The sequence below is a fragment of the Lissotriton helveticus genome, chromosome 3_1, assembly GCF_964261635.1.
Source record: "Lissotriton helveticus chromosome 3_1, aLisHel1.1, whole genome shotgun sequence".
NCBI lineage: Eukaryota > Metazoa > Chordata > Amphibia > Caudata > Salamandridae > Lissotriton > Lissotriton helveticus.
The window spans coordinates 212,150,790-212,162,886 of NC_136061.1; the positions used below are offsets into that span (position 1 = coordinate 212,150,790).

The following is a 12,097-nucleotide window of genomic DNA, read 5'->3' on the forward strand; positions in this document are numbered from 1 at the left end:
TGGTCATTCCAATGAAGGTTGAAATCTCTGAGGAAGATTTAGGAGAAGTGTTGCCCTACGTTGGTAGTGATGATTATCATGATTTGTTCAATGAATGAGAGGTTGTCACCAGGTGAGTGGTAGATCACATGTAATTTACAGATTGGTCTGTTGTTGCTCACAATGTTAAGCATAGCTATTCATAAGAGGATAGTTTGATGGTTCACCATAAGGTTATTGCGGTGTATACAGGCGATGCCTCCCCCCCTCGATCCTTTTGGTCTGTCTCATCTTATAATATCATAGCTGGGTGGGACTAATATGTCAAGGAATGGTGCAGAGGAATTATTTAGCCATGTTTCAGTTAGGAGTAATAGGTCAAGTTCATGTGCAAGGATAAGATCAGCTATGTCCGCTGTGTGTTTCATAGCCGATCTGCAATTTAGAAGCATGCTTTTCAGGTGTGGTTTGATGTCTGCTGAGGTTTTCTGAGTGATGGGTACTGGTTTGAGGTTGGACTTGTTTACATCGCTAGAGTTAGGTCTGGGTTCTCTGTGTGGGTTCGAGGCAATTGTTAGGATGGGATTCAGGCTGTATGGGTTGTCATGGTTTGCAGTATTATATGCAAGAGAAGGGAGTGAATGTCACTGTCTGATAGCGAATCCTTGAGCCTGACAGGTCTAGAGGAAGCATTGGGGTAGGGTATAGATCGCCATCTTGCGAGATCGGAGGGCGAGACGGTTGCGGACTTATTGCAAGTGTTTGTTGGTAGACGTGAGTGGTATATATTGTTTTGTGGGTGGATGTGCCTATTATATCTGGAGCCTTTGTGGGCCATCTGTTATAGGCCAACTCTGATGTTATACTTATTAGGTTCTGTAAGTCAGATTTGAGTTGATGTAGGTCCTGTATAAATTAGTAAATTCTATAATCTATAGAGGCATGGTAGCATATGGTTGTGGTTTGGGGCAGAGGGCAGGGAGGAGTGTGGTTGTTCTGTGTTGCGTTGTTGGGCTGGTGCTTGTCGGAAACAGTTGGTGTGGGAGAGGTAAGGACAGCAATGGTTTTAAGCTTGTATTCTGGGATCGAGAGCGGGGTGGGGTTGGTGAAGATACTTTCGTCATTGTGTAGCTCGGTGGCCATTATTGTAGTGGTGTTGTGAGGGCATGTATTGGTAGGGTGATTAGGGGATAACTCTACTCCATCAAGAGGTGTGGAAGAGTTAGTATTGTGTGGTCTAATTGCTATGGTGGAGCAAGGGTCGAATGGAGTGGACCGTATAAGGTGACAAGGCTGTGTGAAGACAATACTGTAACTGAAAATGCAGTAACAAAACTTTTTCTACTCTTGTCATATTTTCTTTAACGTGTAGTTGGTGCACATTTTATTCATTTTCTCTCAGAAATGTCAATATACGTTTTCTTATGGCATTAAAAGTTTATATGAGATTTCCCTCTCCAACACTACTCACTTTAGAAGCTCGGCATATATGCAGACGTGTCCAGTTATAAGGCACGCCATTGTGGAAATTTATGGTGCTTCTAGACACTCCTAGTTTTGATAGCCATGAGAACTGAAGCACAGGGATATGAAAGAATTTTCCAAGAATCTCAAAATCTGATTAAGAGGAGGGTTGGAATTAGAACCCTGTCTCCAGGAGGCATAGTCGAATAAGTAGATGCTTCTCCACAAATTCCCTAAAATGTACTTTCGTTATTGGTCCAATAAAGATATGTATTCTTTTCATTTAGGAAATAGCTAGATATATGCCTGTCCTACCAGAGTTAATGTTGAACTTCAGTTTTACATAGCAGATACTGTACTCTGTTTTTACTGCTATTTCTCTTTCCAAGGTGCAAATCCTCTCAGTAGACTATCATTTTGAATCACAATGTAGTGTGACATAATATGCCTGTTTGACTGCAGATCAGGGTAAAGCATCTTAATAGCCTCTCTTCTGTCTGTCTTCCTTTACATTAGATATGTTGGCGGCCTTGCACACAAGATCTGAACTTCTATCAAGTAAAGTTGCAACAGATGTATCCAGAGAATATGCACATGAATGACCATGAAAGGAACTCCTGGTTCTTTCCCAAGATACACAGAAATGCAGTTCGAATAAAAAAGCTAATGCCCAACACCAGGTATTTCCTCTGTGTAAGAGGCGTGAATATCTCCGGACCAGGAAACTGGAGCAATCCTTACTTGGTGAGTTTTGAGGTTGTAGGACAGTTTGCAGATGGAGTGTCAAACACTGTATGGTTGAAGTGCTAAAAGTTACAAAAGGGAAAAGACTTTGCATGCAAAAGCAATTTATCAAGAAATGGATGTGTGATAGTCAAACGTAGGGAATGCATTATTGCCAAAGGCAATTATCATGGGTCTAAACATGTTTGGCTCCCCAACTACCTCTTCCTCTAAAGTCCCACATGTAAGATATAACAAAACTATATGCATAATGTGGTTAATGGCCCACTATCTTTTAAGTGTCAACAGTGGCTAGCTCTCAAAATTGCTAGCAAAGTCATTGATCTTGTGTGTTTGATACCCCTTTCCTATATCTGTCGTTATAAAACAACATATAAAGCTCTGAGGCAGGTTGGGCTTGTCGTTTAATGGTGTTGGTTTGGCCACGCTAGATCCAACTGAGAAACGTGTCACCTGATACTTCATTAATATACATTTTGTGTCATTTACCATAGACCAGAGCACATAATCTTGTCTTCTGCATCTGTGGAATGTAATTTAACTCTAAAAGATTTTTTTCAACATTCTTTTTATTAATGCATATGAGACAAACAACATTACAGCTGGTATCGTGTGATGTTTAACTCAGTCACTGCTTGTCAATCATTTATAGCGCTACTTAAGCATTGAAATTTAGTTAAACAAGTAGTGTAATGACATGAGTCCAGTAATTGCCCCGAGGGCTCAGTGGGGTGATATGTATTTCACAGGAATTGTGCCTTACATTTAGAACTATGGCAGGCTACGGTAATTTCTCCAAGGGGCTCAGGGCCATATTTGGTAGCTTAATACCGGTCGGTAACGGCCGAAAATCGGTAAATGTCCCGTTACCGACCGGTATTTAGATTTTTCTAATGTAGGTGGCTGGATTTAAGCATTCGGTAATTTACCGATTCGGTAATTTGAGGAATCAGTAAATGAAATGATGATGAAATGATTACGCGCTTGTATAGCGCACGACTACCCGTAGGCATCTCGGCGCTTGTACGAATATCGCAGAGGAACCCTTCCTGGCCTTTCCCTGTGAGGAGCCCACTCCTGGGCACCCCCAAGGTGAAGTCAGGCATCCTCAGCGTTGTTGGGGCCATTGTAGAGATTAAGCAAGCTATTGCCCAGAGGTGCACAGTGGGACTCATGATTAGAATAGGCACCGAGGCAAGAATTATCAGGTCCGAGGAAATTCAGCCCGAGACCCGCCGAGGTGGGAATTGAACCCTGGTCCCAGCCAGACTACTGCATCAGGGTCTGCCGCTCTAACCATTGAGCCACACTTCTCTACAGTAAATTACCGAATCCTTAAATCCTATGCAGGGAGCACTCAAGTGAGTGCATTTTTGATTTAAGGATTCGTTATTTACCACCAACTGCAAGTTGGTGGTAAATATCGAATACCTTTAAAAAAGCAATTTTGTGCTTTTTTAGAAGTGCCATGTGTCTGTGTGCCACATGTGCACACATGCACGATTCAGGGGGGCAACAGGGTGCCACCCTTGAATATGCTTCCCCTATTACCGATTCGGTATTTACCGAATCGGTAATAAGGAATACCTTCCCATTCATTCCTATGGGCTACCGATTTTTTACCTACATAATATTTACCGATTCTTAAATACCGTATAGGTAAAATTCGGTATTTAGGAATCAGTAAATAAAAATTACCTACATCTACCTACATCTGGCCCTTAATGTTTACGGAATTTATGCAGGTACTCGCTAAGCTTGTATATAGGTTTCTCAGTTCCAATTCATCAGTCCATGTCTGCTCTCAGTAAATGTATATTTTATGGCACTGTTTAAATGAAAATACGGTACAGAGACACTTATACATGTATGAAGATGAAGTCTGATGGCATCTTTTATCCCTTTCAGTTTGTGACAACATGCAATGATGTGAAGGAACGAGGCATTCAGCAAAGCCCCATTACTGTTGAAGTCCAGCGGGGCAGACAATGTAAAACCAGAAAGCTCTTTTTCTTCCATGCCCTAGAAAGGAAGCCTCATCCGCCTACTTTAAAGGATTGTGATTGACAAGACAGTGATAGAGGAGTAGCCAAGTCTCGGAGCACTCAGGAGTTCTCTTTCTGAAGTCAAGGAGTCAGGGGTCAGAGTCAAGACTATCTGTTGGAGACTACTGGCGGGCATGATTCATGAACCGGAAAATGTGTTAACAAAGCTGCACCACCTCACAGCACAAGGTGCTCCCCTGCACCTTAGCCACATTGGATTTCAGCTTAGTTACAGATTTACACAGTTTTTGTTGACAGGATCCGTACTGGAGCCCCTCAGTGCTTGGAGTGCTTGAAGATATCCCTTGAACTTCCCTCCGCACCACAGTATATTTGAAATTTGAATATTTTGTGTTTCATAGGGAAAAGATGATGAAAGTGGTGTTCTTCATTAGCTTTCAAAATGGCCGGGCATTGTGTTAGGTCACACTTGAAAAAAGTGGGTCCCTTACAACTTTTTCTACCTGCTAAAGTAGAAAGTCTACATTATATATTCTGAATTGCCTCTCCCAAGAACTCACTGTAATTATGTTTAGTTACCTCTACTTATTTAGGTTTAGGGCACTACTCCCATTCCAATGTAAAGAGCATTCTTATTTAGCAGACGTACAGCACTTCTGCCGAGATTTCAGATGGGTTATCAAAAATGAGACCGAGAAACTAGGAGAAGAAAAAAAAATTACCAAATGTGCTGTCCACGGTTTCTAGGTGGCATGAACAATGCTAAGGCTTCAGAAATCACACATAGACCTACTGAGAGAACCTGATTGCAAGGAACAAAGTTCACTAAAGTTAGTGTGCCATGTGTAAATACAAATGCAAATACATACCTGAATGAGCTTGGTATTTTATTGAATAAGTATGACTGTAATCTTAGTGGATGTCTCTTTCTATCTGAAGTTCTAATTTTCCTCAATGTCAGGTGTCCCAAAATCACTGCATTGCTCTGGAAAGATTTAACAAAGGTACTTGAGAGCAGAGCTCTGCAGGGGCCCAAGTCCTCTGTGGAGTGCATTAGGTATACCCTGAAGGGGACATGAGAAGGAGCTCTATCACCAAGTGGTGGCTAGTAAGTGTTTCTTGGCAGTTAATGTGTTGACCTTATCATGGCCATCAAACAGAAGTTCATAAATCTGCAACCTGTGAACTGCGGTTTTGAGTAGATGACAGGAGGTGGAATTACTATGGCCTTGGGTGTGTCTAACGTTTACCTGTTAATTGGGTGTATTGAAAAATGTTCACATCTAGGGGTTTGCTTTACTAGCCCTAGGCTCGTGCAAGGTTGTTTTTTCTAAAGTTCAATTTAAAGCTCTCAACTTTAGCAAATACAAACCTAACCATTCCTTGCGTATCTTAGGTCAAACGCAGGGGTGAAATGTTGAGAGGATACCTGTAGAAATACATTCGAACCAAAACTATAACAAATATGAATTGTTCAATATATATGTTCAAGTAACTCTGGCTTCTTTTAGGACAGTGCATGTTCACTGTTTACATGGAAAGAATGGTCTAACTTGTATAATGTTTTATTACTTTAGATGACACATATGTGCTTGTTTTGTGGCCTGGAGTTGGGGGCTCAAGGGAGCCCTGCCCTCTAATGGTAGGAGTGGCAGAGTGCGTCACAATAATGCACCAGAGTAGGCAGTCTATACAGGTATGAGATTATTCAGCAGCTAGAAGGCCAGGGGTCATTTTAGCTTCCTAGCACGCTGCCCGGTGGGCACCACAGCGCACCCTTGATTGGGTGCACCCAGCACAGGGTTGGGCACTGTAAGTGCTGGACTGGCCTTTAGGGAAATCAGACACTGTCTGATGGGCTGGTCTCACAGGTCAGTGGGTTTGTAGGCCTGTTTTATGTCCAAGTTGGCCGGTTTTTACTGTTAATACCTCTGACATTAAAACAAACACTGCCTGCAACAAACAAATACATATAGTCTCCCATAACTTGCAAAATACTCAACGAGCATACTCACAAGTTCAAAGCTATTAGGTTTGCTAAGGTTGGCCACTTTCAGCACTGGAACGAACCCTGACAGGTTGCGCTTAGGGTGAGCGCATCCTTGACAGGCGAATGGAACCCTTTTTGTCCAGGATTCCGTTTTTATAATCATTCAAAAGCACTGAGTTTCTATTCATGGATGCTTAGGTAAAACTCATGTGAGCTGAAACTTGTTGCACAATTGACAGCACGCCAGTCTATTCACTGACATAGTATACCAACAGAAACTATACAGAAAATATCCCAACATTTACAGGGGAAAGAAAAGGGATTTGAAGGGCCAGATATGACCATGTCACAACCTATTGACCCATTGATATGGGTTTGCACCCATAGACTTTGGTCCTCCATCAGGTTTGTTTAAGAGAGTTCCACAAAGGGGCAACACACAATGGCCAGACAGCAGCTTATGAGGATGCCCTCACCACTAACATTTGATGACATCATTTCAGTATATTATCAATAATGAAATTAACACAGAAGTGACAATGAAGACTAAACCGAAACAAGAAGCTGTCATATATCATTGCCTGAAGACAATCCATGCTCTGAAAAAGTTGCTCTTATCAACTGGAGATGGAGATCATTGGTGCACAGTCAGGGCTAATATTCAAAATTCATGTCTGCCTTTAATTTTTACTGCTCTAGTTCCGTTTATGCTCCTCGCACCTTGTTGTTAGCCACCCCAGGCTTTGTTTTAAGTTTAGAAAGCTTTATTGAAATCAAATCTACCAAGTAAAACATCAGTACAGAATCACAATAGGTAAAAAATATTATAAAAATGGAGAAGTACAAAATGCAGGTGAAAATAAAAAAAAAACAGAATCCCAAAAAGGGAGTATTAAATGTATATACTAAGAGAAAATGTTTTTTATGGATTTTATGAAAAAGAGGGAAAAAGGGGGAAGAAAGAAGAGAAAAAAGAGAGAAAGAAGAAAGGGGAAGAAAAGGAAAAAGCACATATTACAAATATTATAAATAAAACATCAGAATAAACAGCAAATAAGGCATATTATGGTATACGTCTGGAAAGGAAATCAGTTAAAGGTAACCATAACAAATCTTTTTTAATTAAAAGGGGGGGGGGGTGGTAGCATAAGCACGATCCAGTCTATGATGATGACATATAAGATTCCACCAACATTGTAAGAAATTTTTGAGGTATCTTTCCAGTTCGTAGTGATTACCTGCAAAGAAATGGCTATAAACAAATCTATAAATTTACGAACATTGTGTGAAACACTCCAAATGGGGGAAGAACCACCAAGAAAAATATGGACAATGTCAAAGGTGTGATTAGAGCCTAAAATATCGTTCAGCTTATACCAGATTTGAAGCCAAAGAGTTTTAACCAATGGAAAAAGAAAAAACATATGGAAGAGGTCACTATCAGGATGAGGGCATGGCCAGCACTTACTAGAGTCTAGAGACTTGAACTTGAATAAGTCAGAGGGGGTAAGGAAAAGTCAGTTGTAAAAAAAATAAAGGGTCTGAGTGGTACTCGCTGAACAGGAAACAGTGTGGATTTTAGACCAAATAGAGTCCCAGACTGGAAAAGAAAAGTCCTGCAATAAATCTCTTTCCCATGCAAGCTCAGATTTGGATTTGGGGTGGTCAGAAACAGAACGGGAAAGAATCTTATAAATGACAGCAGCTTTGTGAGGAATAGTGAAATCGGGAGGAGGGGAATCTGATGGAGAAATATCAGATAATGAGCTTTGATGAGAGATGAAGGTGGTTACAGCTGGTTTAAGAGCAGAATACTGTGAGGGATATGTGTGAGATAAGTGAAAGGTTGTGCAAATATCTGAAAAATCCAACAGAGAATCACCAACAAGGAGTTTACCTGCATAAATTATGCCTTTATCAATCCATTCCTTCCAGAAAAGAGCCTGGTTGTTAATCTTCAAGGATGGGTTATACCGTAACGGGGCGAGAAAATGAAGATGTGCTTGAGAGAAAGAAGAGCGAAACAGAGATAGTGCAAGCGCCCTTGAGAGTTTGAAAGTGGGAGAGATAAATCGCTTAGGGGGCTGGGACAAGTGGGTGGCAGTGAGAAATGAGAAAGGCGAAAGCTGAGCCAATTCTAATGCACTCCAGGCAGTGACGGGGAGAGGGGATGAATCGGATAGGAAAGGCCAAATTTGTTTTAAAGTAAAAGAGGAATGAAAACGGACGAGGTTGGGAAAATTACCCCCCCAAATCCTTTGGTTGCTGAAGGTGAGATAGAGAAATCCTAGACTCACGATTATTCCAAAGGAACCAAACAAGGATGCGATTGAGAAGAGTGAAAAAATAAGCAGGAAGGGAGATAGGGAGCATTGAGAGGTAAAAATTCATAATAGGAAGAAGCATCATTTTAATAGTAGACAATCTTCCCCACCAAGATAAGAATAATGGAGACCAACGATCAATAAGAGCAGAAAGTTTGGCGAGGAAGTCTTTATGATTAATTTTGATTGTATCTTTGACAGTATTGGTATAGAGAATACCTAAACATTTTATGCTCGTAGGGTTCCATTCAAAGCCTGAACCCTGAAACATATGGGCAAGACAATATTTATTAAGGGGTAACACTTCAGATTTATCAATATTCCATTTATAACCAGAGACAAGGGAGTATTCACGAAGTAGGGAAAAGAGAGCAGGCAGAGAAGCATTAGGATTAGAAATATAAAGCAAAATGTCACCCGCGTAAGCAGTAAACTTAATATGTAAGTTCATATAAACAAAACCATATTAAAATGTAGAACGCCGTATTTTTTCAAGAAAAGGTTCTAGAGCCAAAATAAAAAGAAGGGGAGAAAGGGGGCAACCTTGCCTGGTACCCCTATGTAAAGGGAAATAAGAAGATTGAACACCATTAACCCAGATAGAGGTAGAGGGAGCAGAGTATAAGAGGTGAATAAGCTTAATGGTATGTGGACTGAAACCGTGCCAACGGAGAGCACCAAACATAAAATCCTAGCTAACTCTGTCAAAAGCTTTTTCGGTATCTAGGGTAATGGCAGCGAGTGGGGAATTCAATTTAGAGGCAAGGTGAATAATGTTAAGGAGGGTTCCAGAATTATCCGTAATAGATCTACCTTTGACAAAACCAGATTGATAGATATTAATTAGGTCAGGAATAACAGAATTTAATCAGGAGGCTAAAATTTTGGCAAAGATTTTGCAGTCTGTATTAATTAATGAAATGGGCCGATAATTTTTACAGAGAGAGGGATCTTTATCTTTTTTGGGGAGAAGGCACAACATAGCCTGGGTGAAGGAACCTTTCGATTCACCCATAGAGAGAAAATGAGTAATTAATGAAGATATATGTAGTAATAAAAAATTCTTAAAATGAAAATAGAAACGGACAGTAAAACAATCAGGACCTGGTGACTTATCTTTAGGTAAGAGAGTAATAGCCTGAAGGATCTCTTTTTCAGAAATAGGGGCATCAAGAGAGGAGAAATCAATATCAGAAGGTGGAGATTTAGGTATAGATTGAAAAAATGAGTCTATTTGATCAGAGGACAGCGTCGATTCAGGTGTGTATAGAAAGGAGTAATACTGAACAAAACATTCAACATTTCAACATTTCCCTGAACATCGGTAATAACAGCTATTTTGGACTTCTGCTTCTTAATCTTGAGATAATGAGCGAGAGATTTACCGGCTTTGTTGCGCCCACCATACATTTTTCAATTAAATTTAAGAAGGTTGTTGCATGCCGCATCCCAAGAAAATTTATTGAATTGAATTTTAGCTTTGACAAGGGAGGAGAGGGCTTCAGCAGAATTAGAAGTATAAAAAAGATGCTCTAAGTCCTTAATTTTTTTAAGAATAAGGGAGGATTTAGCGAGGGCCAGTTTTTTCTTGCGAGAGACAAAGTCAATGATATTTCCTCTAGCTGCTGCTTTAAAAGCATCCCAGATGAAGTGAAATTGAGAGGTGGAGGTAAGGTTAATCCCAAAAAATTCCTCCATAAAAAGGGTAAATTGATCAGTAAACTGGGGATCAAGAAGGAGAGAATTGTTGAAACGCCATCAACGAGAACTGGAAGTAGGGGAAGGTAAGTCCATGTCAAGAATAACGGGAGCATGGTCAGAGATGAGGATAGAACCAATTTCAACATTTGTCATGAATTGGAGGGTATGTTGAATGAGAAAGATGTAGTCTATACCAGAGTGTGATGCATGTACAGGGGAAAAAAAGGAAAATTCTAAAGTATCAGGATGGGACATTCTCCAGGAGTCAATTAGGCCTCGGGAGGATATGGCCCTGTAAAAGGACTTTTGCATCTTGTAAGGGATAAATCTGGTTTGAGACTTGCGGTCAAGGAAAGGATCCATTAGTTGGTTACAATCACCACCAACGATTACATCTGTAGTTGTATGCGAGGAAAGGAACATAGAGAAATCATTCCAGAAGGTTAAACCAATACCATTGGGACCATAAACATTGCAAAAGGATAAATCTACATTATTAACTTTAACATTCAAATACAACCGTCTACCATTAGCATGTGAGAATTTATTTTTAAACTGAACAGATAAAGATTTATGAAACAAAATGGTAACTCCATTTTTGTTGCTAACTGAAGGAGAACAAAAGACTTCTCCCACCCACTGCTAACGAAGAGAAGACAGGTCTTTGTGGGAGACGTGAGTTTCTTGTAGCAAAGCAACCTGGCACTTCAGTCTTGCTAAATGAGACAGAACCCGTTGCTTCTTGAACGGGTTGCCAAGACCTTTAACATTCCAGGAGATGATACGAAGACTATTCATTTCTAGAGGACATAGAAAAATAGGCAAGAGGATAGAGAATAAGGAGCATAGCGTAGTGGAAAGATGCTAAGGAGAAAAATGAGATAAGGAAAGAGAACGGCTACTGGAAGGAAAATAACGAATAAGAGAATAGAACCCAAATCCATTGCCGAGAAGGAAAAAAGGAGAAGCAGATAATGGGAAAATTGAAAAGACAAAGGAGAGTTAAGATATGAATAGCAAAAAAAGACAGGAAATAAAAGGAGCAGGAACAAATGCAGAATGCCTAAAAAAAAAAGAAGAGAATGATAAGGGAAGGAAAATCCATAGGAGAAGAGAAAAAGAGGTAAAGAGAGAATAAATAGAAGTATAGAGCAGACAAAATGAGATAAAGGGAAAAAGAAGGGAGTGGGAGACCAAAACTCCCCTGAGATAAAGAGAAAAGAAAAGAATGGCAACAAGCCAGGAGACTTCAGCCATTGACGAAAGAACACGAAGGACAATGAAGTGAGAGTGAGAGCAGCGAAGAACAAAACAGCCGCACAAGCATGAGAAAAAGTCAAATGCAAGGTCTCAAAAATAATGTATACAAAAGAGACGTGGTAAAAATAAACAGATCAAGAGACCAAACACGACCAAATAAGACAAATGAATGGAACTTACCAAACAATTGGCAAGGGAGGGCAGCGTGACGAAATGCACAGAACAGAACACCGGGGCAGCACAATAAATGGGATGAACAGCAGAAACATTGAAACAACATTACCATAGGGAACAAGATGTGAAAAAACAGAAACCAAAAGACAAACAAGCATAGAAAACAGGGGAATCAAGGTCTGCTGATTTCCATAGATTCATCCTTATGGGTATTGATGAATTTCCGAAGGTCCGCTGGATTGTCGAAACTGAATGTTCTTTCTTTATAGGTCACTTTAAAAAAACAAGGATGAATGAGACCATATCTGGCATTCATAGATCGAAGAGCAGGCCTTAAGTCCAGAAATTCCTTGCGCCGTGCAGCAGTTGGTTTAGAAACATCTTGAGTGAAAACGACTTTGTGGCTAGACCAAAGTAGCTGTTTGTGCTGCTTAGCGGAGTGGAGAATAGACATT

The 12,097-nt window shown here is 40.3% G+C and overlaps 1 protein-coding gene across 1 annotated transcript in view; it reads left to right on the forward strand.

The window, feature by feature from the left end:
* The first annotated feature begins 1,963 nt into the window (after positions 1 to 1,963).
* Positions 1,964 to 12,097, forward strand: part of LOC144824482 (uncharacterized) — a 695,244-nt gene continuing 685,110 nt past the window's right edge. The window contains exon 1 of the mRNA XM_078683566.1: positions 1,964 to 2,187. The gene's annotated coding sequence lies outside the window, so the exon portion shown is untranslated. The remainder of the gene's footprint in view (positions 2,188 to 12,097) is intronic.